Below are 24452 nucleotides of genomic sequence, written 5' to 3'. Positions count from 1 at the left end.
CATGGCCTCTGTGGGCGTCCACTGGGAGATACTTGGGCACTGTCGAGTGCAGTGGCCTCGCCTCAAGTCTTTACCCTCGGGCTCCTACATCGAGGGGTACTCCACAGACATCATCAGGCCAAAGGGCACAGGAGGAATTGCCGCTTGCCCGACCCGGGGCTCTCCTCTGCACCCATGGGAGCTGCCACAACCAGGCTTGACCGTACACATGGCCAGGACCTCTGCGTGAAGCGCCACCCTGGTGCATGGTGCACCGGGTCACGCACTCTCATGGCCTGTGCCAAGGCCGGGCAATGGGACTCCTACAACTGGCATGCTGGCTGCTCGACATGCCACCAAAGTCCAGGCACAGTCCTGAGGACCTCTGTGCTGTGAACACCCAGGTAAGGAGGGGAAACACCTCGTGGACCCGGGGCCCTCCGCGAGGCTCTCCGATGCAGAGGCCCTTGGGAGCTGCTGAGTCTGATGCTGGGGCTGGTGCTGGTGCTGGTGGTCGGTGCTGGTGGTGCCTGTGACAGTGTGACCTAGGGGAAGCTGTCCCTCACTCCTACCTTCCCTGGGGGAGACAACGTGCTGGACCTCAGTTTCGATGAGAACGACAGTAGGGAGTTCTCACTCATTTTGTTCAGCTTTTCCAAGGAATGCACAATGAGGGAGTCATCATCGATCCGAGCACATTCGGGGCCTCCTGGCACATCGAACGAGGCAGGCTGGGCCCGGCTCAGAGGTTTGAGCCGATGGCCTCAGTGCCCACCAGCAGCCTCGACCGTCCAGAGCCAAGCCACTGAGCAACAGGAATGCTCCGTCCTCTCTTGGAGCCAGACCCCACACGTCATCAGGCACATGTGGACTGGGAGGCTCTCAGCCAGCTGAAGGACATCCTATAGTCAATGTCTCCACCTGAGAAGATGCAAGGCTTACCGTCTTAGCGATGCATCCGCAGGGTGCCCACCCTCGGCTGGACAACACTTCTTACGGCCAGCCGGCCAACCTCCGCGCATCCAAGGACAGGAAAGCCGTCTTCTCTGGACCAACAGCGAGCCTGGCATGGACACCGAACCTGAGAAGTGGGGACAAAGGGCACGCACGTGTGACAAAAGGATCCAGGTGCTGAGGTCACCAGAACGCTCAGAATGCATCTGGAGAGCACCTTCACATCTGCCTGTCCTGTCCCTCTGTCCCACAGGAAGGGCCACGTGCACTTGGGCAAGAGGCCCCATGCGCAACTATGCAGGGCCCTGGGCGTGAGAGTCTGTGTGGCCGTGGGAGTGAATATGGGAGTGTGTGTGAGTGTGCAGAAGGGGAGTTTGGGTGGGTGTGGACGTGGGCTTATAACTCTCTGTAGTTCGTGTCTGTTTCGTGTGGACATTGGTGTGTGTGGCGGGGTCTGTGCATGTCTGGTGGCTGGTGAGCATGCGTGTCGGTGGTGATGTGTGGAGGTCTCAGCTCCTGAAAGAACCTGCCTGGTATGAGGAAACCTGGCCTCACGTCCTGCCACGCAATGGCACGAGATCAGTACCACTGAATCTCCAGTCGCCCGTTTGACCCCTTGGGGTGGCTGAAAATGGCCCAAGACTCCCCGTCTCAAGGTCACTCTGGCAAGCACAGCACGCCGTCTCTACCTACACCCGCTTCCGACCCGGGACCCAACGTTGACGTAGACTCGTTCAGCCCACTAGGTGTCCCACTGTGACTGCACTTCAGCGCCCGCCGGGAAAACCCAAGGGCCCACGGGAATGCTGGCAGCCCTGGGATGCCGGGGCAAGCCCAACAAAGACCAGCGCACTAGGGAGGGGAGGGGCCCTGAACTCTAGGCCAGGCACCGCAGCCTGCGCACTCGGCCCAAACTCCCTGTGGGACAGGCAGCTCAGCCCTTGGCAAGTGGTGCCCTGCCCCGCCGAGGGCCAGCGTACCAGCAGACTGAACCCAGGGCCCATTCCCACTGAGGGCACTGGCGTGTCCACGGCCAGCGGCTCTGTGGGCCCTCCCTCCGAGGAAATGTGCAGTCACTCAGCGACCCTGTCCACAGCCGCATCTTCGTGCCTGCACTGGCTTGGCCCCCCTCCAGAGTTGTCCACCTGGATTCGCACGTCTGGCACAGGGATCTTCAGCCTGGACACCCACAAGGGCAGTGGACGGTACAGTCCACCACCCTGTGGGATGCAAGGAAGGGCCCCTCGCTCAACACAGGAACAGCACCATTGTCTTGGTGGATCTGTACACGTGCCACCATGATGGCGACAGACGCGAGGAAAGGAAGACAGCTACGTTACCCAAGGAGAGCTGCACATTTGACCAGCAACCCAAGCAGCCAGGGCGATGCACAAGGGAGAGGGCACAAGGAGAGGTCTCGATCCCACCCCCCAAAGCAGGATTGGGGGTCCCCTGGCTCCAAGTCAAAGGGACACTCCCGGGAACACACCTTCACCTCAGGAGCTGCAGGCCAAGGGATACAAGGTCTCCCCTTCCCCAAGGGACTAAGCAAGGTGTCTCCAGCATGACCAGTCTGTGCAACATCGCCTACACACCCCCTCAAGATTCAGGGAAGACGCCCATAGAGCGCCGCTACTTGGACCCGGAGCCCACAGGGGCACACCGGTCAGGGATTGCAGCGCTGGACCAAGGCACTTTGAAGCCGGTTCCGGTGGCCAGCAGGTGGCCACTGCGACCTGCACGGGGAGGGGGTAGGGTGCCCAGAACCCATGAAACCATGGAAGGATTTCTCAGAACAAAACCAGCGGCTAAGGCCGCGCGCCTTCCCGGAGTCACCACACCAGTGGTCCTCCCGGTCCGCGCCATTCCTGGCCAGGGCAAGAGCCAGCACCAAGGAGCCATTTGCACCCTGCGCCCACACACAGACGGCCCCACATGGCCTTTGTGGGCATCCACTGGGAGACACTCAGGCTGCTGCCTCGCCCTGTGCCCCTAACCTCGGGCTCCTGCACCGAGGGGCGCTCCACGGACATGACCAGGCCAAAGTGCACAGGAGGGATCGCCGCTTCCCCGGCCCGGGGCTCTCCTCTGCACCCATGGGAGCTGCCGCAACCAGGCTCCACCGCACACACCGCCAGGACCTCTGCCTGAAGTGCCACCCTGGCGCACGCTGCTCTGGGCCACACACTCTCACGGCCTGTGCCAAGGCCGCGCAATGGGACTCCTACAACTGGCATGCCAGCTGCCTGACACGCCACCAAAGCCCGGCCACGGCCCTGAGTACCTCCGCACCGTGAACACCCAGCTAAGGAGGGGAAACACCCCATGGACCCGGAGCCCTCCGCGAGGCTCTCTGATGCAGAGGCCCTTGGGAGCTGCTGAGTCTGATGCTGGGGCTGGTGCTGGTGCTGGTGGTGCCTGCGACAGTGTGACTGAGGGGAAGCTGTCCCTCACTCGTACCTTCCCTGGGGGAGACAACGTGCCGGACCTCAGTTTCGATGAGAACGACGGTAGGGAGTTCTCACTCATTTTGTTCAGCTTTTCCAAGGAATACACAATGAGGGAGTCATCATCGATCCGAGCACATTCTGGGCCTCCTGGCACATCGAACGAGGCAGGCTGGGTCCGGCTCAGAGGTTTGAGCCGATGGCCTCAGTGCCCTCCAGCAGCCTTGACCGTCCAGAGCCAAGCCACTGAGCAACAGGAACGCTCCGTCTCTCTTGGAGCCACACCCCACACGTCATCAGGCACACGTGGATTGGGAGGCTCTCAGCCAGCTGAAGGACATCCTACAGTCAAGGTCTCCACCTGAGGCGATGCAAGGCTTACCGTCTTAGCGATGCATCAGCAGGGTGCCCACCCTCGGCTGGACAACACTTCTTACGGCCAGCCGGCCAACCTCCGCGCATCCATTGACAGGAAAGCCTTTTTCTCTGGGCCAACAGCGAGCTCAGTGTGGACACCGAACCTGAGAAGTAGGGACAAAGGGCACACATGTGTGACAAAAGGATGTAGGTGCTCAGGTCGCCAGACTGCTCAGAATGCATCCGGGGGGCAGCCTCGCATCTGCCTGTCCTGTCCCTCTGTCCCACAGGAAGGGCCGAGTGCACTTTGGCAAGAGGCCCCGTGTGCAACTCTGCAGGGCCACAGGCACGAGAGTCTGTGTGGCCGTGGGAGTCAGCATGGGAGTGTGTGTGAGTCTGCGGAAGGGGAGTTTGGGTGGGTGTGGACGTGGGCTTGTAACTCTCTGTACTTCATGTCTGTTTCATGTGGGCTTGGGTGTGTGGGGGACAGGTCTTTTGCTGTCTGGTGGGCGGTGGGCACGCGTGTCTGTGGTCAAGTGTGGAGGCCTCAGATCCTGGAAGAACCTGCCCAGTACGTGGAAACCTGGCCTCACGTCCTGCCATGCCACGGCACGAGATTGGTGCCACTGAATCTCCACTTGCCTGTTTGACCCTTTGGGGTGGCTGAAAATGGCCCAAGACTCCCCGTCTCAAAGTCACTCTGGCAAAGCATGGCACGCCATCTCTACCTACACGCGCTTCCGACCTGGAACGCGACGTTGACGTGGGCTCGGTAAGCCCGCTAGGTGTCCCACTGTGACTGCACCTCAGCGCCCGCCTGCCAAACCCAAGAGCCCAGGGGAATGCTGGCAGCCCTGGGATGCCAGGGGCAAGCTCGATGAAGACGAACACACACAGAGGTGGAAGGTCCTGGACTCCAGACCAGGCGTCGCGGCCTGCGCAATCGGGCCAAATGCCCTCGCGGGACAGGCAGCTTAGTCCTTGGCAGGCGGTGCCCTGCCACGCCAAAGGCTAGCGTACCAGCGGACTGAAACCAGGGGCCATTCCCACTGAGGGCACTGGCGTATCCGCAGCCAGCGGCTTCGTGGGCCCTGCCTCCAAGGAAATGTGTAGTCATCGGCGACCCTGTCCACGGCCGCGTCTTCGTGCCTGCACTGGCTCAGCCCCCCTCCAGAGTTGTCCACCTGGACTTGCACATCTGGCGCAGGGATCTTCAGCCTGGACACCCACAAGGGCAGTGGACGGTACAGTCTGCCACCCTGTGGGATGCAAGGAAGGGCCCCTCGCTCGACACAGGAAGAGCACCATGGTCTCCGTGGATCTCTATACCTGCCGCCACGATGGCGACAGACACGAGGAAAGAAAGACAGCTCCGTAGCCCGAGTAGAGCTGCATGTTTGACCAGCTCCCCAAGCGGCCAGGGTGCTGTGCCTGGCTGCCATCAGCGCACTCGGGGCCTGCCCTGCCCTGCCTGGCACGAAGAGTAGCAAGGAGAGGTCTCGATCCTGCCCTTCACAAAGCAGGATTGTGGGGGTCCCCTGGCTCCCAGTCAAAGGGACCCTCCCAGGAACACACCTTCACCTCAGGAGCTGTGGGCCCAGGGAGACAAGATCTCCCCAACCCAGCGGGCTAAGCAAGGTGCCGCAGGCAGTGCCTGTCTGCACATCGTCGCCTACGAACCCCCTCGAGAATCAGTGAAAACGCCCATAGAGCGCCGCTCCTTGGATCCAGAGACCGCAGGGGCACACCGGTCAGGGACTGCAGCGCTGGACTGAGACACCTTGAAGCCGGGGCCGGTGGCCAGCAAATGGCCACTGCGACGTGGACAGGGAGGGGTGGGGTGCTCACAACCCATGAAACATGAACGGAATTCTCGGAACACAACCAGCGGCTAAGGCCGCATGCCTTCCCAGAGTCACCACACAAGCGGTCCTCCCCAGTCCGCGCCATTCCTGGCCAAGGCAAGAGCCAGCATCGAGGCGCAATTTGCACCCTGCGCCCACACATAGGAGGCCCCACATGACCTCTGTGGGCATCCACTGGGAGATACTCGGGCACTGTCGAGTGCAGCGGCCTCGCCTCGTGCCCCTACCCTCGGGCTCCTGCACCGAGGGGCGCTCCACGGACGTCACCAGTCCAAAGCGCACAGGAGGGATCGCCGCTTCCCTGGCCTGGGGCTCTCCTCTGCACCCATGGGAGCTGCCGCAACCAGGCTCCACCGCACACACCACCAGGACCTCTGCCTGAAGTGCCACCCTGGCGCACGCTGCTCTGGGCCACACACTCTCACGGCCTGTGCCAAGGCCGCGCAATGGGACTCCTACAACTGGCATGCCGGCTGCCTGACACGCCACCAAAGCCCGGCCACGGCCCTGAGTACCTCCGCACCGTGAACACCCAGCTAAGGAGGGGAAACACCCCATGGACCCGGAGCCCTCCGCGAGGCTCTCTGATGCAGAGGCCCTTGGGAGCTGCTGAGTCTGATGCTGGGGCTGGTGCTGGTGCTGGTGGTGCCTGCGACAGTGTGACTGAGGGGAAGCTGTCCCTCACTCCTACCTTCCCTGGGGGAGACAACGTGCTGGACCTCAGTTTCGATGAGAACGACGGTAGGGAGTTCTCACTCATTTTGTTCAGCTTTTCCAAGGAATGCACAATGAGGGAGTCATCATCGATCCGAGCACATTCTGGGCCTCCGGGCACATCGAACGAGGCAGGCTGGGCCCGGCTCAGAGGTTTGAGCCGATGGCCTCAGTGCCCTCCAGCAGCCTCGACCCTCCAGAGCCAAGCCACTGAGCAACAGGAATGCTCCGTCCTCTCTTGGAGCCAGACCCCTCATGCCAGCAGGCACACGTGGACGGGCAGGCTCTCAGCCATGCAAAGGAAATCCTACAGCCAACGCCTCCGCCTGAGACGATGGAAGGCTTACCGTCTTAACAATGCATTTGCAGGGTGCCCACCCTGGGCTGGACAACACTTCTTCCGGCCAGCCGGCCAACCTCCGCACATCCAAAGACAGGAAAGCCTTCTTTTCTGGGCCAACAGCGAGCCCAGCGTGGACACCGAACCTGAGAAGTGGGGACAAAGGGCACACATGTGTGACGAAAGGATGCAGGTGCTCAGGTCGCCAGACCACTCAGAATGCATCCGGGGGGCAGCCTCGCATCTGCCTGTCCTGTCCCTCTGTCCCACAGGAAGGGCCACGTGCACTTTGGCAAGAGGCCCCGTGCGCAACTCTCCAGGGCCACGGGCACGAGAGTCTGTGTGGCCGTGGGAGTCAGTTTGAGAGTGTGTGTGAGTCTGCGGAAGGGGAGTTTGGGTGGGTGTGGACGTGGGCTTGTAATTCTCTGTAGTTCGTGTCTGTTTCGTGTGGACATGGGTGTGTGGGGGGCGGGTCTGTGCGTGTCTGGTGGGCGGTGGGCACACGTGTCAGTGGTCATGTGTGGAGGCCTCAGCTCCTGCAAGAATCTGCATTGTACATGGAACCCGGGCCTCACGTCCTGCCACACAACGGCACGAGATCAGTGCCACTGAATCTCCACTCGCCGGTTTGACCCTTTGGGGCAGCTGAAAATGGCCCGAGACTCCCTGTCTCAAAGTCACTCTGGCAAAGCTTGGCACGCCGTCTCTACCTACATCCACTTCTGACCCAGGACACAACGTGGACGTGGTCTGGGTCAGCCTACTAGGTGTCCCACTGTGACTGCAACTCAGCTCCCGCCAGCAAAACCCAAGGGCCCACGGGAATGCTGGCAGCCCTGGGATGCCGGGGGCAATCCCGACAAAGACCATTGCACTAGGGAGGGGAGTGGCCCTGGATTCTAGGCCGGGTGCCGCGGCCTGTGCACTTGGCCCCATCACCCTCACGAGACAGGCAACTCAGCCCTTGGCAAGCAGTGCCCTGCCCCGCCAAGGGCCAGCGTACCAGCGGACTGAACCCAGGGCCCGTTCCCACTGAGGACACTGGCGCGTCCACGGCCAGCAGCTTAAGGGGCCCTGCCTCCGAAGAAATGTGCACTCGGCAACCCTGTCCATGGCCGCGTCTTCGTGCCTGCACTGTCTGGGCCCCCCTCCAGAGTTGTCCACCTGGACTCGCACGTCCAGTGCAGGGATCTTCAGCGAGGACACCCACAAGGGCAGTGGACGGTACAGTCCCCCACCCTGTGGGATGCACGGAAGGGCCCCTCACTCAACACAGGAACAACACCATGGTCTCCTGGATCTCTACACCCCCCGCCACGATGGAGACAGAATGAGGAAAGGAAGACAGATCCGTTGCCCAAGGAGAGCTTACATTTGACCAGCTCCCAAACGACCAGGGCACTGCGCCTGGCTGCCACTGTAGCACTCGGGGCCTGCCCTGCCCTGCCTGGCATTCAGGGTAGCAAGGAGAGGTCTCGATCCCACCCCCCAAAGTAGGATTGTGGGGGTCCCCTGGCTCCCAGTCAAAGGGACACTCCCAGGAACACACCTTCACATCAGGAGCTATGGGCCCTGGGAGACAAGGTCTCCCCATCCCCAAGGGGCAAAGTAAGGTGCCACAGGCGTGGCCAGTCTGTGCATCGTCACCTATGCACCCCCTCGAGATTCAGGGTAGATGCCCTAGAGCGCCGCTCCTTGGACCCAGAGACCGCAGGGGCACACGGGTCAGGGATTGCAGCGCTGAACCAAGGCACCTTGAAGCCGGGTTTGTGGCCAGCAGGTGCCCACTGCGACATGGACAGGGAGGGAATTGGGTGCCCACAACCCATGAAACCATGGAAGGATTTCTCGGAACACAACCACCGGATAAGGCCGCGCGCCTTCCTGGAGTCACCACACCAGCGTTCCTCCCCGGTCCGCGCCATTCCTGGCCAGGGCAAGAGCCAGCACCGAGGTGCCATTTGCACCCTGTGCCCACACACAGGCGGCCCCATATGGCCTCTGTGGGCATCCACTGGGAGATACTCGGGCGCTGTCGAGTGCAGCAGCCTCGCCTTGAGCCTCTACCCTCGGGCTTCTACATCGAGGGGCGCTCGACGGACGTGACCAGGCCAAAGCGCACAGGAGGGATCACCAATTGCCCGGCCCAGGGCTCTCCTCTGCACCCATGGGAGCTGCCGCAACTGGGATCCACCACAAACACTGCCAGGACCTCTGCCTGAAGTGCCACCCTGGCGCACTCTGCTCCGGGCCATGCACTCTGAGGGCCTGTGCCAACGCCGCGCAATGGGACTCCTATGGCAGGCATACCAGCTGCCCGACATGCCACCAAAGCCTGGCCACAGCCCTGAGTACCTCTGTGCTGTGAACACCCAGCTAAGGAGGGGAAACACCTCGTGGACCCGGAGCCCTCCGCGAGGCTCTCCGATGCAGAGGCCCTTGGGAGCTGCTGAGTCTGATGCTGGGGCTGGTGCTGGTGCTGGTGGTGCCTGCGACAGTGTGACTGAGGGGAAGCTGTCCCTCACTCCTACCTTCCCTGGGGGAGACAACGTGCTGGACCTCAGTTTCGATGAGAACGACGGTAGGGAGTTCTCACTCATTTTGTTCAGCTTTTCCAAGGAATGCACAATGAGGGAGTCATCATCGATCCGAGCACATTCTGGGCCTCCTGGCACATCGAACGAGGCAGGCTGGGCCCGGCTCAGAGGTTTGAGCCGATGGCCTCAGTGCCCTCCAGCAGCCTCGACCCTCCAGAGCCAAGCCACTGAGCAACAGGAATGTTCCGTCCTCTCTTGGAGCCAGACCCCTCATGCCAGCAGGCACATGTGGACGGGCAGGCTCTCAGCCAGGTGAAGGAAATCCTACAGCCAACGCCTCCGCCTGAGACGATGGAAGGCTTACCATCTTAGCGATGCATCCACAGAGCGCCCACCCTGGGCTGGACAACACTTCTTCCGGCCAGCCGGCCAAGCTCCATGCATCCAAGGACAGGAAAGCCTTCTTCTCTGGGCCAACAGCGAGCCTGGCGTGGACACCGAACCTGAGAAGTGGGGACAAAGGGCACGCACATGTGACAAAAGGATCCAGGTGCTGAGGTCACCAGAATGCTCAGAATGCATCCAGGGGGCAGCCTCGCCTCTGCCTGTCCTGTCCCTCTCTCCCACAGGCACGGCTGGGTGTACTTGGGCAAGATGGCCACGAGCAACTCTGCAGGGCAATGGGCACGAGATTCTGTGTGGCCGTGGGAGTCAGTGTGGGAGTGTGTGAGTCTGCGGAAGGGGAGTTTGGGTGGGTGTGGGCGTGGGATTGTAACTCTCTGTAGTTCGTGTCTGTTTCGTGTGGACATGAGTGTGTGGAGGGCGGGTCTGTGCGTGTCTGGTGGGTGATGGGCACGCGTGTCTCTGGTCAAGTGTAGAGGCCTCAGCTCCTGAAAGAACCTTCCCAGTACGTGGAAACCAGGCCTCGTGTCCTGCCATGCAATGGCACGAGATCGGTGCCACTGAATCTCCAGTCGCCCGTTTGACCCCTTGGGGTGGCTGAAAATGGCCCAAGATTCCCCGTCTCAAAGTCACTCTGGCAAAGCACGGCATGCCGTCTCTACCTACACCCGCTTCCGACCCGGGACGCGACGTCGACGTAGACTCGTTCAGCCGACTAGGTGTCCCACTGTGACTGCATTTCAGCACCCGCCGGGAAAACCCAAGGGCCCACGGAAATGCTGGCAGCCCTGGAATGCCGGGGCAAGCCCGACCAAGACCAGCGCACTAGGGAGGGGAGGGGCCCTGAACTCCAGGCCAGGCGCCGTGGCCTGTGACTCGGCCCAAACGCCCTCGCGAGACAGGCAGCACAGCCCTTGGCAAGCAGTGCCCTGCCCCGCCGAGGGCCAGCGTACCAGCGGACTGAACTCAGGGCCCATTCCCACTGAGGGCACTGGCGTGTCCACGGCCAGCGGCTTCGTGGGCCCTGCCTCTGAGCAAATGTGCCATCACTCGGTAACCCTGTCCACGGCCCGTCTTCGTGGCTGCACTGGCACATCCCCCAGCCAGAGTTGTCCACCTGGATTCGCTTATTCGGCACAGGGATTTTCAGCGAGGACACCCACAAGGGCACTGGACGGTCAAGTCCGCCACCCTGTGGGATGCAAGGAAGGGCCCCTCGCTCGACACAGGAACAGCACCAAGGTCTCCGTGGTGGCGACAGACACGATGAAAGAAAGACATTTCTGTAGCCCAAGGAAAGCTGCACGTTTGACCACCTCCCCAAGAGGCCAGGGAGCTGTGCCTGGCTGCCAACAGTGCACTCGGGGCCTGCCCTGCCCTGCCTGGCATGCAGGGTAGCAAGGAGAGGTCTCGATCCTGCCCCCCAGGCAGGATTGGGGTTCCCCTGGCTCCCAGTCAAAGGGACACTCTCGGGAACACACCTTCACCTCAGGAACCGCAGGCCCAGTGAGACAAGGTCTCCCCATCCCCGGGGGGCTAAGCAAGGTGCCTCAGGTGCAGCCAGTCTGCACATCGTTGCCTATGCACCCCCTCGAGACTCAGGGAAGACACCGATAGATCGCCGGTCCTTGGACCCGGAGACCGCAGGGGCACACCAGTCAGGGACTGCAGCACTGGACCAAGGCACCTTGAAGCCGGGGCCGGTGGCCACCAGGTGGCCACCGCGATGTGGACAGGGAGGGGTAGGGTGCCCACAACCCACGAAACCATGGCTGGGTTTCTCGGTACAAAACCAGCGGAGAGGACCGCGCCCCTTCCCAGAGTCACCGCCCCAGCGGTCCTCCCTGGCCCCACCATTCTTGGCCAGGGCAAAAGCATGCACTGAGGCGCCATTTGCACCCTGCATCCACAGCACAGCCGGCCCCATGTGGCCACTGTGGGAGTCCACTTGGAGACACTCAGGCACTGTCAAGTGCACCGGCTTCGCCTCGAGCCTCTGCCCTCGGTCTCCTACACCAAGGGGAGCTGCGCGGACGTCAGCAGGCCAAAGGGCATGGCAGTGATCGTCACTTCCCCGGCCCGGGGCTCTCCTCTGCACCCATGGGAGCTGCCTCTACCAGGCTCGACCGCACACACCGCCAGGACCTCTTACTGAAGGGCTGCCCTGGCGCACGCTGCACCGGGCCACGCACTCTCAGGACCTATGCGAACTCCGCACAATTGGACTCCTATGGTTGGAATGGCAGCTACCCGACACGCCACCAAATTCCGGCCACTGCCCTGAGTACCTCCGCACCGTGAACACCCAGCTAAGGAGGGGAAACTCCTCGTGGACCTGGGGCCCTCCGCTAGGCTCTCCAATGCAGAGGCCCTTGGGAGCTGCTGAGTCTGATGCTGGGGCTGGTGCTGGTGCTGGTGGTGCCTGCGACAGTGACCGAGGGGAAGCTGTCCCTCACTCCTACCTTCCCTGGGGGAGACAACGTGCTGGACCTCAGTTTCGATGAGAACGACGGTAGGGAGTTCTCACTCATTTTGTTCAGCTTTTCCAAGGAATGCACAATGAGGGAGTCATCATCGATCCGAGCACATTCGGGGCCTCCTGGCACATCGAACGAGGCAGGCTGGGCTCGGCTCAGAGGTTTGAGCCGATGGCCTCAGTGCCCTCCAGCAGCCTCGACCGTCCAGAGCCAAGCCACTGAGCAACAGGAATGCTCCGTCCTCTCTTGGAGCCAGACCCCTCATGCCAGTAGGCACACGCGGACTGGGAGGCTCTCAGCCATGCAAAGGAAATCCTACAGCCAACGCCTCCACCTGAGACGATGGAAGGCTTACCGTCTTAGCGATGCATCCGCAGGGTGACCACCCTGGGCTGGACAACACTTCTTATGGCCAGCCGGCCAACCTCCGCACATCCAAGGACAGGAAAGCCTTCTTTTCTGGGCCAACAGCGAGCCCAGCGTGGACACCGAACCTGAGAAGCGGGGCAAAGGGCACACACGTGTGACAAAAGGATCCAGGTACTCAGGTCGCCAGACCGCTCAGAATGCATCTGGGGGGCAGCCTCGCATCTGCCTGTCCTGTCCCTCTGTCCCCCAGGCAGGGCTGGGTGCACTTGGGCAAGAGGCCCCGTGGCAACTCTCCAGGGCCACAGGCACGAGAGTCTGTGTGGCCGTGGGAGTCACTTTGGGAGTGTGTGTGAGTCTGCGGAAGGGGAGTTTGGGTGGGTGTGGACGTGGGTTTGTAACTCTCTGTAGTTCATGTCTGTTTCGTGTGGGCTTGGGTGTGTGGGGGGCGGGTCTGTGCTGTCTGGTGGGTGGTGGGCACACGTATTGTTGGTCATGTGTGGAGGCCCTAGCTCCTGAAAGAACCTTCCCAGTACGTGGAAACCTGGCCTCACGTCCTGTCATGCAACGTCACAAGATCAGTGCCACTGAATCTCTAGTCGCCCGTTTGACCCTTTGGGGTGTCTGAAAATGGCCTGAGGCTCCCTGTCTCAAAGTCACAGTGGCAAAGCACGGCACGCCATCTCTACCTGCACCTGCTTCCGACTCGGGACGTGACGTCAACGTAGACTCGGTCAGCCCGTTAGCTGTCCCCAAGTGACTGCACCTCAGTGTCCACCGGCAAAACCCAAGGGCCCACGGGAATGCTGGCCGCCCTGGGATGCCGGGGAAAGCCCGATGAAGACCAGCACACTAGGGAGGGGAGTGGCCCTGGACTCCAGGCTAGGCGCTGTGGCTTGCGTACTTGGCCCAACCGCCCTTGTGAGACAGGCAGCTCAGCCCTTGGCAAGCGGTGCCCTGCCCCGCCGAGGGCCAGCGTACCAGCGGACTGAACCCAGGGCCCATTCCCACTGAGGGCACTGGCGGGTCCACGGCCAGCGGCTTCATGGGCCCTGCCCCCGAGCAAATGTATACTCATTGGCGACCCTGTCCACGGCCGCGTCTTCATGTCTGCACTGACACATCCACCAGCCAGCGTTGTCCACCTGGACTCACACGTCTGGTGCAGGGATCTTCAGCAAGGACACCCACAAGGGCTGTGGACGGTACAGTCCACCACCCTGTGGGATGCAAGGAAGGGCCCCTTGCTCGACACAGGAACAGCACCATGGTCTCTGTGGATCTCCATGCCCGCTGCCACAATGGCAACAGATGTGACAAAAGGAAGACAGCTCCACAGGCCAAGGAGATCTGCGCATTTGACCAGCTCCCCAAGTGGCCAGGGCGCTGCTCCTGGCTGCCATCGGTGCACTCGCTGCCTGCCCTGCCCTGCCTGGCACACAGGCTAGTAAGGAGGGGTCTCGATCCCGCCCCCCAAAGCAGGATTAGGGTTCCCCTGGCTCCCAGTCAAAGGGACCCTCCCGGGAACACACCTTCACCTCAGGGGCCTCAGGCCAGGGAGACAAGGTCTCCCCATCTCTGTGTGGCTAAGCAAGGTGCCACAGGCGCAGCCAGTCTATGCATCGTCGCCTACGCACCCTTTCGAGACTCAGGGAAGACACCCATAGCGCGCCGCTCCTTGGACCCGGAGAACGCAGGGGCACACCGGTCAGGGACTGCAGTGCTGGACTGAGACACCTTGAAGCCGGGTCGGTGGCCAACAGGTGGCCTCCATGATGTGGACAGGGAGGGGATAGGGTGCCCACAACCCAGAAAACCATGACCGGATTTCTCGGAACACAACCACCGGATAAGGCCGCGCGCCTTCCCGGAGTCACTGCAGCAACGGTCCTGCCCGGTCCATGCCATTCCTGGCCAGGGCAAGAGCCAGCACCGAGGTGCCATTTGCACCCTGCGCCCACACACAGGCGGCCCCACATAGCCTCTGTGGGCATCCACTGGGAGATACTCGGGCGCTGTCGAGTGCAGTGGCCTTGCCTCGTGCCCCTACCCTCGGGCTCCTACACAGAGGGGCGCTCCACGGACGTCACCAGTCCAAAGCGCACAGGAGGGATCGCCGCTTCCCCGGCCCGGGGCTCTCCTCTGCACCCATGGGAGCTGCCGCAACCAGGCTCCACCGCACACACCGCCAGGACCTCTGCCTGAAGTGCCACCCTGGCGCACGCTGCTCTGGGACACACACTCTCACGGCCTGTGCCAAGGCCGTGCAATGGGACTCCTATGGCAGGCGTACCAGCTGCCCGACATGCCACCAAAGCCTGGCCACAGCCCTGAGTACCTCTGCGCTGTGAACACCCAGCTAAGGAGGGGAAACGCCTCGCAGACCCGGAGCCCTCCGCGAGGCTCTCTGATGCAGAGGCCCTTGGGAGCTGCTGGGGCTGGTGCTGGGGCTGGTGCTGGTGCTGGTGGTCGGTACTGGTGGTGCCTGCGACAGTGTGACCGAGGGGAAGCTGTCCCTCACTCCTACCTTCCCTGGGGAGACAACGTGCTGGACCTCAGTTTCGATGAGAACGACGGTAGGGAGTTCTCACTCATTTTGTTCAGCTTTTCCAAGGAATGCACAATGAGGGAGTCATCATCGATCCGAGCACATTCGGGGCCTCCTGGCACATCGAAGAAGGCCAGCTGGGCCTGGCTCAGAGGTTTGAGCTGATGGCCTCAGTGCCCTCCAGCAGCCTCGACCGTCCAGATCCAAGCCACTGAGCAAGAGGAACGCTCCATCCTCTCTTGAAGCCAGACCCCGCACGTCATCAGGCACACGCGGATTGGCAGGCTCTCAGGTGGGCGAAGGAAATCCTACAGCCAACGTCTCCGCCTGAGATGATGGAAGGCTTACTGTCTTTGCGTTGCATCCGCAGGGTGCTCACCCTGGGCTGCACAAGACTTCTTCCGGCCATCCGCCCAACCTCCGTGCATCCAAGCACAGGAAACCCTTCTCTGGGCCAACAGCGAGCCCGTCGTGGACACCGAACCTGAGAAGTGGGGACAAAGGGCACACACATGTGACAAAAGGGTCCAGGTGCTCAGGTCGCCACACTGCTCAGAATGCATCCGGGGCGCAGCCTTGCCTCTGCCTGTCCTGTCACTCTGTCCCACAGGTAGGGCTGGGTGCAGTTGGGCAAGAGGCCCCATGGGCAAGTCTGCACGGCCAGGGACGTGAGAGTCTGTGTGGCGGTGGAAGTCAGTGTGGGAGTGTTTGTGTGTGTCTTTGTGTGTGTGTGTGTCTTTGTGTGTGTGTGTGTGTGGAATGGGCATTTGGGTGGGTGTTGCCGTGGGCTTGATTCTTTGTGTAGTTTGTGTGTGTTTTGTGTGTACATGTGTGTATGTTGTGGGTTGGGTCTGTGCTTATCTGGTGGACGGTGGGCATGGGTGTCGGTGGTCATGTGTGGAAGCCTCAGATCCTGAAAGGGCCTGCCCGGTACCTTAACCCCCAAACCAGGCAAAGTCTCCATCAAAAAGGAGAGTTTCTGACTCAGATCCCTGCTGAATACGGATTCCAAAATCCTCAACAGAATCCTAGCTAATAGGATCCAGCAATACATTAAAAGGATCATCCACCATGACCAAGTGGGATTTATCCCAGGGATACAAGGGTAGTTCAACATTCGCAAATCAATCAGTGTCACAGAACACATTAATAAGAGGAGGGAGAAGAACCATATGGTCCTCTCAATAGATGCAGAAAAAGTATTTGACAAAATACAGTATCCTTTCCTGATTAAAACTCTTCAGAGTATAGGGATAGAGGGAACATTCTTCAAGTTCATAAAATCCATCTATGAAAAACCCAGAGCGAATATCATCCTCAATGTGGAAAAGCTGAGAGCCTTACCCTTAAGATCAGGAACACATCGAGGATGCCCACTCTCGTCACTATTGTTCAACATAATACTAGAAGTCCTAGCAATAGCAATCAGACAACAAAAAGAAATAAAATGTATTCAAATTGGCAAAGAAGTCAAACTCTCTCTCTTCACAGATGACATGATACTTTATGTGGAAAATCCAAAAGATTCCACCCCCAAATTACTAGAACTCATACAGCAATTCAGAAATGTGGCAAGATACAAAATCAACGCACAGAAATCAGTTGCTTTCTTATACACTAACAATGCAACTGTAGAAAGAGAAATTAGAGAAACAATTCCGTTTACAATACCAAAACCCATAAGAAACCACGGAATAAACCTAACCAAAGAGGTAAAGGATCTATACTCTAGGAACTACAGAACACTCATGAAAGAAATTGAAGAAGACACAAAAAGATGGAAAAATATTCCATGCTCATGGATCAGAAGAATAAACATTGTTAAAATGTCTATGCTACCCAGAGCAATCTATACCTTCAATGCCATCCTGATCAAAATTCCAATGACATTTTTCAAAGTGCTGGAACAAACAATCCTAATATTTGTATGGAATCAGAGAAAACCCCAAATCGCCAAGGAAATTTTGAAAAAGAAAAACAAAGCTGGGGGCATCACACTGCACGGCTTCAGGCTATATTACAAAGCAGTGATCACCAAAACAGCATGCTACTGGCACAAAAACAGACATATAGACCAATGGAACAGAATAGAGAACCCAGATATGGACCCTCAACTCTCTGGTCAAATAATCTTCGACAAAGCAGGAAAAAACATGCAATGGAAAAAAGACAGTCTCTTCAATAAATGGTGCTGGGAAAATTGGACAGCCACATGCAGAAGAATGAAACTCAACCATTCTCTAACACCATTCACAAAGATAAACTCAAAATGGATGAAAGACCTCAATGTGAGACAGGAATTCATCAAAATCCTAGAGGAGAACATAGGCAGTAACCTCTTTAACATCGACCACAATAACTTCTTTCAAGACATGTCTCCAAAGGCAAGGGAAACAAAAGCAAAAATGAAATTTTGGGACTTCATCAAGATAAAAAGCTTCTGCACAGCAAAGGAAACAGTCAACAAAACAAAGAGGCATCCCATAGAATGGGAGAACATATTTGCAAATGACACCACAGATAAAGGGCTGGTATCCAAGATCTGTAAAGAACTTCTCAAACTCAACACCCAAAAAACAAATAATCAAGTCAAAAAATGGGCAGAAGACATGAACAAACACTTCTCAAAAGAAGACATACAAATGGCTAATAGACACATGAAAAAATGTCCATCATCATTAGCCATCAGAGAAATTCAAATCAAAACCACACTGAGATACCACCTTACACCAGATAGAATGGCAAATATGGACAGGGAAAGAAACAACAAATGTTGGAGAGTTCGTGGAGAAAGGGGAAACCTCTTACACTGTTGGTGGGAATGCAAATTGGTCCAGCCACTTTGGAAAACAGTGTCGAGTTTTGTCAAAAAATTAAATATAGAGCTACCCTATGACCCAGCAATTGCACTCCTGGGTATTTCCCCCAAAGACACGGATGTATTGAAAAGAAGGGCCATATGCACCCCAATGTTCATATCAGCAATGTCCGCAATAACCAAACTGTGGAAAGTGCCGTGACGCCCTTCAACAGATGAATGGATAAAGAAGATGTGGTCCATATATACAATGGAATATTACTCAGCCATTAGAAAGGAAGAATACCCAACTTTTTCATCAACATGGATGGGACTGGAGGAGATTATGCTAAGTGAAATAAGTCAAGCAGAGAAAGTCAATTACCATATGGTTTCACTTATCTGTGGAACATGAGGAATAGCACAGAGGATATTAGGAGAAGGGAGGGGAAAAATGAAGAGGGGGAATCAGAGGGAGAGATGAACCTGAGAGACTGTGGACTCAGAGAAACAAACTGAGGGTTCTAGAGGGGAGAGGGGTGGCAGGATCAGTGAGCCTGGTGATGGGTATTAAGGAGGGCACATACTGCATGGAGCACTGGGTGTTATACGAAAACAATGGATTATGGATCACCACATCAAAAACTAATGATGTATTGTATGGTGACTAACGTAACATAATAAATTTAAATTAAATTTAAAAAACCCACACTATGCTGTACATTTTTATTTTAATTTTTTAAAATAATTATTTATTTATCTTAGAGAGAGACAATCAGGGGAAGGAACAGAGGGACAAGAAGAGAGACAGAATCTCAATCAGGCTCTGTGCTCAGCACAGCCTGATGTTGGGTTTAATCCCATGACCATGTGATCATGACCTGAGCAAGAGTCACACACTTAACGAACTGAGCCACCCAGGTGACCCTGGGTTGTACATTTTTAATACCTGCCCTTTACAGCATAAATATTATATGTGATATACTTCTATACCTTGAAACAACAACCATGCACTACAAATACACTTATATATTAAAGTAAGTATTGTATAAATATACAGATGGGAAAATATACAAATGATTATTTGTAGGATCATATTTATTATACCAAAATATATTCTAGTGTTCCTATCATTTACATTCATTCTCAAATATTTCTCTCTCTCTCTCTCTATATATATATATTTTAATAATGGAAGTTCTGGAGTCTATTTCAGTATCTGTTAGGGCTCTTTTACTTTATGGTGTTCCAGTTATTAGTGTTCAAGGCTATTTTATTTATTATGATTGAGCTCATTTGAATGGCCTTGCTCGATTCTGGAGAAATAAATACACACATTAAAATACAAACATACCTACCTACCTACCTATACACATACATAAGTATAAAGAGAACACAAAAACATTACTCATTGAAAGAATGTGTGACAAGAACATTGTCAAGAAAAAAACATTTACCTCCTCCTAAACTAAAACAAATCAGGTTTTCCAAAGCTCTATATCTGTCAATCCACATAGAACTCAGATAAAATAAAATTTAAAATTTGGAAAGGAGGCTAAAGACACTCACCAAAGAAAATGACACATAATGGGGCTGCATGGGTGGTTCAGTCAGTTAGGCATCTGCCTTCGGCTCAGGTCATGATCTCAGGGTCCTGGGATCGAGCCCCGCGTCAGGCTCCCTGCTCAGCGAGGAGCCTGCTTCTCTCTCTCCCTCTGCTGCTCCCCCTGCTTGTGCTCTTTCTCTTGCTCTCTGTCAAATAAATAAAATCTTTTTTTAGAAAAGAAGATGACACATAATGAAGATATTATCCAGTAAGTCATTGGAAAGATGAACACAGAGACCTTAGGATGTGGCCCAGAACACATGACATATGAATTTAAAGGATGCTGGCATAGTTACTCACTGCTCTTCTCTGAAGTGGAGGACTTCATTCCATCCCGTCTACCTCAGAAAAACATGACAGAAAGAAAAGCAAACATATAATCTCTGAACATTCTCTACACTGAAAAATAACAAACCCTAAAATTGATTCCATTGTCAATATTTAAGTATGCAATGTTTCCTTCTTTTAGCCAACACCAATGAAACTTTCAGTACTCATCACAGTTGCTTGAGCTCTTAATTCAATCTTTCGTTTCCTCATTTATTACTCATGAACATGTTTCCCATGTACAAATATCTATTGACAACTCTATGTTCAAAGTGTGCAAATGAAGAAAGTCTGGGGCCATACAGCATATCTAAATTACACACTGCCTCATGAGATAGGAGGTTAATGCCTTGCTCCAAAATAAATAAGAGGCATGCTCACAGCAGTACTGTTTTGTCACTTAAGATCCTCAAAAACAGCCAGGCTTTGAGAGTCTTATTTGTCCTATTAGAGGGCCACTCATCTGGACCTCAGATTGACATCTGGAATGAGTCCCTCAGCATCCTCAGACAATTGTGCTCATCATTGATCCAGACAAACATCCTCCCAAACAAATAAGCAATTCCATAGCCAGGCTTATTTTCTTCAGGCTTATCTACTGCATTATAAATAAAGAATAGTAAATGCACAAGAGATATTTAGTATCCGAATAATGGAACTCCTATGTACATAGAACAAAAGGCATATAACCTTGGATTTTTCTAATAAAATTACATAAAATCAACTGGGAAAATTTGAAAAAAATCAACTAAAATTTCAAGGAGAAATGGGGGAGTATTTGTAAATCTGGTAGCAAAAAGTTATGATTACAGTAGAAATATGAGTAGAAACATCTGTATCTGGACTTGCCAATAATAAAAAGATAAATCAATCAATATTTTGGCACATTTAATTTTCTTTACAAGATTATTAGCATACACTATAAAATGGTATAAAAAGGAAATAGATCAATGATTCCCAGAAATTATTCAGGTTACTTCCAGAAGAAATTTTTTTTATTTAATGAAGGAAAGAAAAAATAATGAATATTCATTTAATGAAGTAGGCACACTTATGAGGGAAAAAAACTATTATTAAATATTCTACCTTGGGCTTCTGAAATAATGAACCCAGAGAACGTGACAACACACAAAGAATTTTAAAAGCATCAGAATAGCTGCTCATCTCTCTTCCCTAAAGTATGTTACTTGTTCAGTCTTTGTCCTGCAGCAAAACATCACAGATAATATAAGTTAGATCCAAAAATACATGAAATTAATTTAAAAATAAAGCAAATCATTTGTTCTGTAGTGATTATCATAGAGGAATCCCCACACTTCTAGTCCTTGCTACACATATCATAGCTGCTTGGTTCTTAGCTATCTTTGCCAGTTCATTTCTCCACTTATTTCCTCTCTGAATTATTCACTCTACAAATAGTCAATAATCCTCTCTAAAATGCTGTGTAAATTGGTGGCACAGCGATTTTCTTTTTGAATGAGAAATTCTAACGTTGTATTCTACCAAATAAAGACTTTATGAAAATGCTTTTTGATGGGTAAAATGAAGGGCATATGACAAGGTTGTTTGTTGTAAGACTTATATTCTGGAAGTAAGAGATAAGAACTTCAAAAACTTATTACAACATATAAAAACTGATGGAATAATGGTATGAATTAAAAAAAAAAAAAGATGAGGGGTGCCTGGGTGGCTCAGTCGTTAAGTGTCTGCCTTCAGCTCAGGTCATGATCCCAGGGTCCTGGAATTGAGCCCCACATCGGGCTCTCTGCTTGGCGGGAGTCCTGCTTCTCCCTCTCCCACTCCCCCTGCTTGTGTTCCTGCTCTCTCTGTCTCTGTCAAATAAATAAATAAATAAATTTTTAAAAATAATTAAATAAAAATTAAAAAAAAAAATTTAAAAAGATCAAAATTTTCATAAGATAATGGAAATTATAAAATAGAACCAAATGGAAAAGAACATCAGGAGAGCAAGTCCTAAGAGGACTAAAATAGAATAAGCATGGCCAATCTTTATTCAAAACAGAATGCAATTAATAATCCTAGAGTTCATGGATTGGCTAGCATAGGTCTTAAAGGATAAATGCTTGCAAGTGAACTGGGGAACTCAAAGTGCTAGTAGGTACAAGGAGCTGGACCTCAGAGGTTATGTAGTGTTTGATTCCATTTAAATGACACTTTGTTAAACACAAAACTATAAAAAACAGTGGTCACAAGAGATTATGGAGTAGAATGAAGGGTTGACTACAAAGGAATAAAATAAAGAAGATTTTTAGGGGTAATGGAACTCCTCCATATCATAATTGTCGTGTTAGATATACTATTCTATACACTTGTCAATAACCATATAACTGCATGTGACAAAGAGTGAGTTTTCCTGTAGGTAAAATAAAAAATAAATTAAAGGTACACATATAAAATTGAAAACAGCCTGGGACAGACACGTATTCACTGCACACTCTCATGGATTAGGCCCATATATTTGTTAGCTGGCACACATGCAATGGAACACCATTTAACCAAGAAACAAGATATTCATAGATTAAATATTTAATACATGCAAGACTGGTAGAATTCAAAACCATGAAAACTGTGGGCTAGCACTAAAATGATGAGGTAGAAGTCCATCCTGATTTGCTTAGAATAGAAACAGTGTACTGTTCATCAACAGTGGTTTTGTCTCTCATTTTCTTTGGATTTCTTACATTCACTCAATAGGGCACTTTTTCGCTTGCTGCTTATGAGAAAGGATAGACCATGAAATCAGACAAGCAATCATAACCCTAAAACATACTGAACCACTTGATTTACACATAGATACTGGAGATGACAATAAATGATGGAGGCTGCTTCAGCTATGAAGCCCCCAAGTGACAGTTTTTCATTATACTTCTACATGAACATTAGTAAGAAAGCCAGTATAATTTCTGTGGCAAAACTCTACTGATCTGAACAATCTCTAGTATCCTTGAGTATTATGCAGCTCATTTATTCTAGATACCTTTTCTGCATCTTAATGTTACAAGGCAAGGAAATGCTTTCTATTCAAACCAACATTGATTCTGTAACATCTAAAACAAAATACAAAAGCAAAAATGTACAATGATAAAAAATATATACACCCACTAATCAACAGGTGTCAGGAAATAGACTTCAATGGTATATATCACATTCAAGTTACTTAATTATGTCTACAATAAGAGTTTCTACTACTATCTAACAGAATATTCACTGTGCACAGACTTCTCCTTTAAATGCAACAAATATGATCTTAAAAATCCTGGTCAAACAGTTCCCCAAAATAGTAATACAGATTTACCATATTCTCACCCTTAAAAAAATTAAAAACATAGGTATACAAAAAAGCCTCTACACAAATGTTCACAGCAAAGTTATTCATAACAGACAAAAAGTGAAAACAACCCAAATATCCACTAAGTGATAAATGGATAAACAAAATGTGATATATCCATACAGTGGAATATTACTCATCCATAAAAAAAGGAATGGGGTTCTATTTTTTTTTAAATGTTCAGTTAGCCATTGTATAACACATAATTAGTTTTTGATGTAGTGTTCAATGATTCATTAGTTAAACAAGATACATTCTACAACATGGCTTAACTGTGAGAACATTTTGCTAAGTAATTAAGGATAAAAATACTTGTCTGCACCTGTATTTGAACCATTTACAACAAGCTATGATTTTCCTTTATACCCTAAATCATTTTAATTTCTTCAAAACAAGGTTTGAATTTCTTCAAAACAGTATCATTATTATTAAAACTAGGCAATTATAACCTTCCTTATATAGTACTATAATGTATTTATGGACTTTCTTAAATTTTGCCAGTTTCTCCTTTAATGTCTTTTATAAAAATCCTGAATCAATATTGTATTCAGTTTTCATATCTATTTAGTCTAACATAATCTAGAATATTTCCTCAGTAATATTACTATGTTTGAAAACTGACAGTTTGTGGAGGTTTTGTTTGGTTTGTTTTGTAGAGTATCACTCAACTTGGGTCTGATATTTTCTCATGAGTTGATTCAGGTTTATTTACTTTTGTCTGAGGTACTAAAGAAATAAGGCTAGGTTCTTCTCAGGGCTTCCTATCAGTGATGCCAGATGATTCCATCACTGGTAGTATTATCTTTCATCTCTTACTTAATTCAGGTGGTATCTGCCAGGTTCTCCACTACTCTTTTCTCTTTGCAACTAATAAGTATATCATGGAGGAGATAATCACAATCTATAAAAATATCCTGTTTCTCCTCAAATTTTCTCGAAGTTTTAGCATCCTTTGATGTTTCCTGGTTGAAACAATTATGATGATGATTCCTGAGAATGTCTTTATATCATTTCTACCTCATTTATTATAGCTTTCTGTCACATAGCACTTTACTTTCTACCCTATTTACCCATTCATTCACTCATTCATTTACATACTGGTTTAATAACATTATAAACATATTATTATTAATCAGTTTTTTTTCATTCCTAAAGAGATTTACCATGTCCAGACATGCCTGAACTTTATGTCAGAACCAGAGGTGGCTCATTGCTTAATGTCAAGCATCTTTGACAGATGCAGCCTTATCCATCTGTGAAAGCTTTCTCCTTCTGTACTTCTACTTCTCCTTCAGTATTCACGATGTTCCAGAAACCCAACTGTGAGTATCGTATATAGTCCATTTCCCCTCAAAATGCCAGAAGATAAAAAGGCAAAGTTAAAATA

General features: G+C 52.5%; 1 long non-coding RNA gene and 7 other non-coding genes across 20 annotated transcripts in view; all 8 read right to left on the bottom strand.

The window, feature by feature from the left end:
* Positions 1–22328, bottom strand: part of LOC123860961 (uncharacterized) — an 82500-nt gene extending 60172 nt beyond the window's left edge. For 10 of the 13 annotated variants that reach the window (XR_010404910.1, XR_010404912.1, XR_010404913.1 and 7 more), the window contains exons 1-8: positions 19690–20788; positions 19353–19535; positions 14966–15470; positions 12428–12566; positions 9558–9696; positions 6664–6802; positions 3763–3901; positions 922–1060 (exon numbers count right to left, since the gene is read on the bottom strand). This is a non-coding gene — a long non-coding RNA (uncharacterized LOC123860961). The other 3 variants (XR_010404914.1, XR_010404911.1, XR_010404919.1) reach the window with 3 other exon arrangements.
* On the bottom strand, positions 576–670 carry LOC123862679 (small nucleolar RNA SNORD116). The gene has a single exon (XR_006795359.1). It is a non-coding gene; the product is annotated as a small nucleolar RNA SNORD116 (small nucleolar RNA).
* LOC123862682 (small nucleolar RNA SNORD116) lies at positions 3418–3512 on the bottom strand. The gene has a single exon (XR_006795362.1). It is a non-coding gene; the product is annotated as a small nucleolar RNA SNORD116 (small nucleolar RNA).
* On the bottom strand, positions 6318–6412 carry LOC123862678 (small nucleolar RNA SNORD116). Its single transcript, XR_006795358.1, has one exon. It is a non-coding gene; the product is annotated as a small nucleolar RNA SNORD116 (small nucleolar RNA).
* Positions 9212–9306, bottom strand: LOC123862677 (small nucleolar RNA SNORD116). Its single transcript, XR_006795357.1, has one exon. It is a non-coding gene; the product is annotated as a small nucleolar RNA SNORD116 (small nucleolar RNA).
* Positions 12082–12176, bottom strand: LOC123862676 (small nucleolar RNA SNORD116). Its single transcript, XR_006795356.1, has one exon. It is a non-coding gene; the product is annotated as a small nucleolar RNA SNORD116 (small nucleolar RNA).
* Positions 14989–15083, bottom strand: LOC123862675 (small nucleolar RNA SNORD116). Its single transcript, XR_006795355.1, has one exon. It is a non-coding gene; the product is annotated as a small nucleolar RNA SNORD116 (small nucleolar RNA).
* On the bottom strand, positions 20182–20248 carry LOC123862780 (small nucleolar RNA SNORD109A). The gene has a single exon (XR_006795448.1). It is a non-coding gene; the product is annotated as a small nucleolar RNA SNORD109A (small nucleolar RNA).
* Positions 22329–24452: the final 2124 nt, after the last annotated feature.

Source organism: Mirounga angustirostris, unplaced genomic scaffold (genome assembly GCF_029215605.1).
Source record: "Mirounga angustirostris isolate CCGP_5_RB_7025 unplaced genomic scaffold, mMirAng1.0.hap1 SCAF_9, whole genome shotgun sequence".
Lineage (NCBI taxonomy): Eukaryota > Metazoa > Chordata > Mammalia > Carnivora > Phocidae > Mirounga > Mirounga angustirostris.
This window is presented reverse-complemented; position numbering and strand designations above follow the sequence as displayed.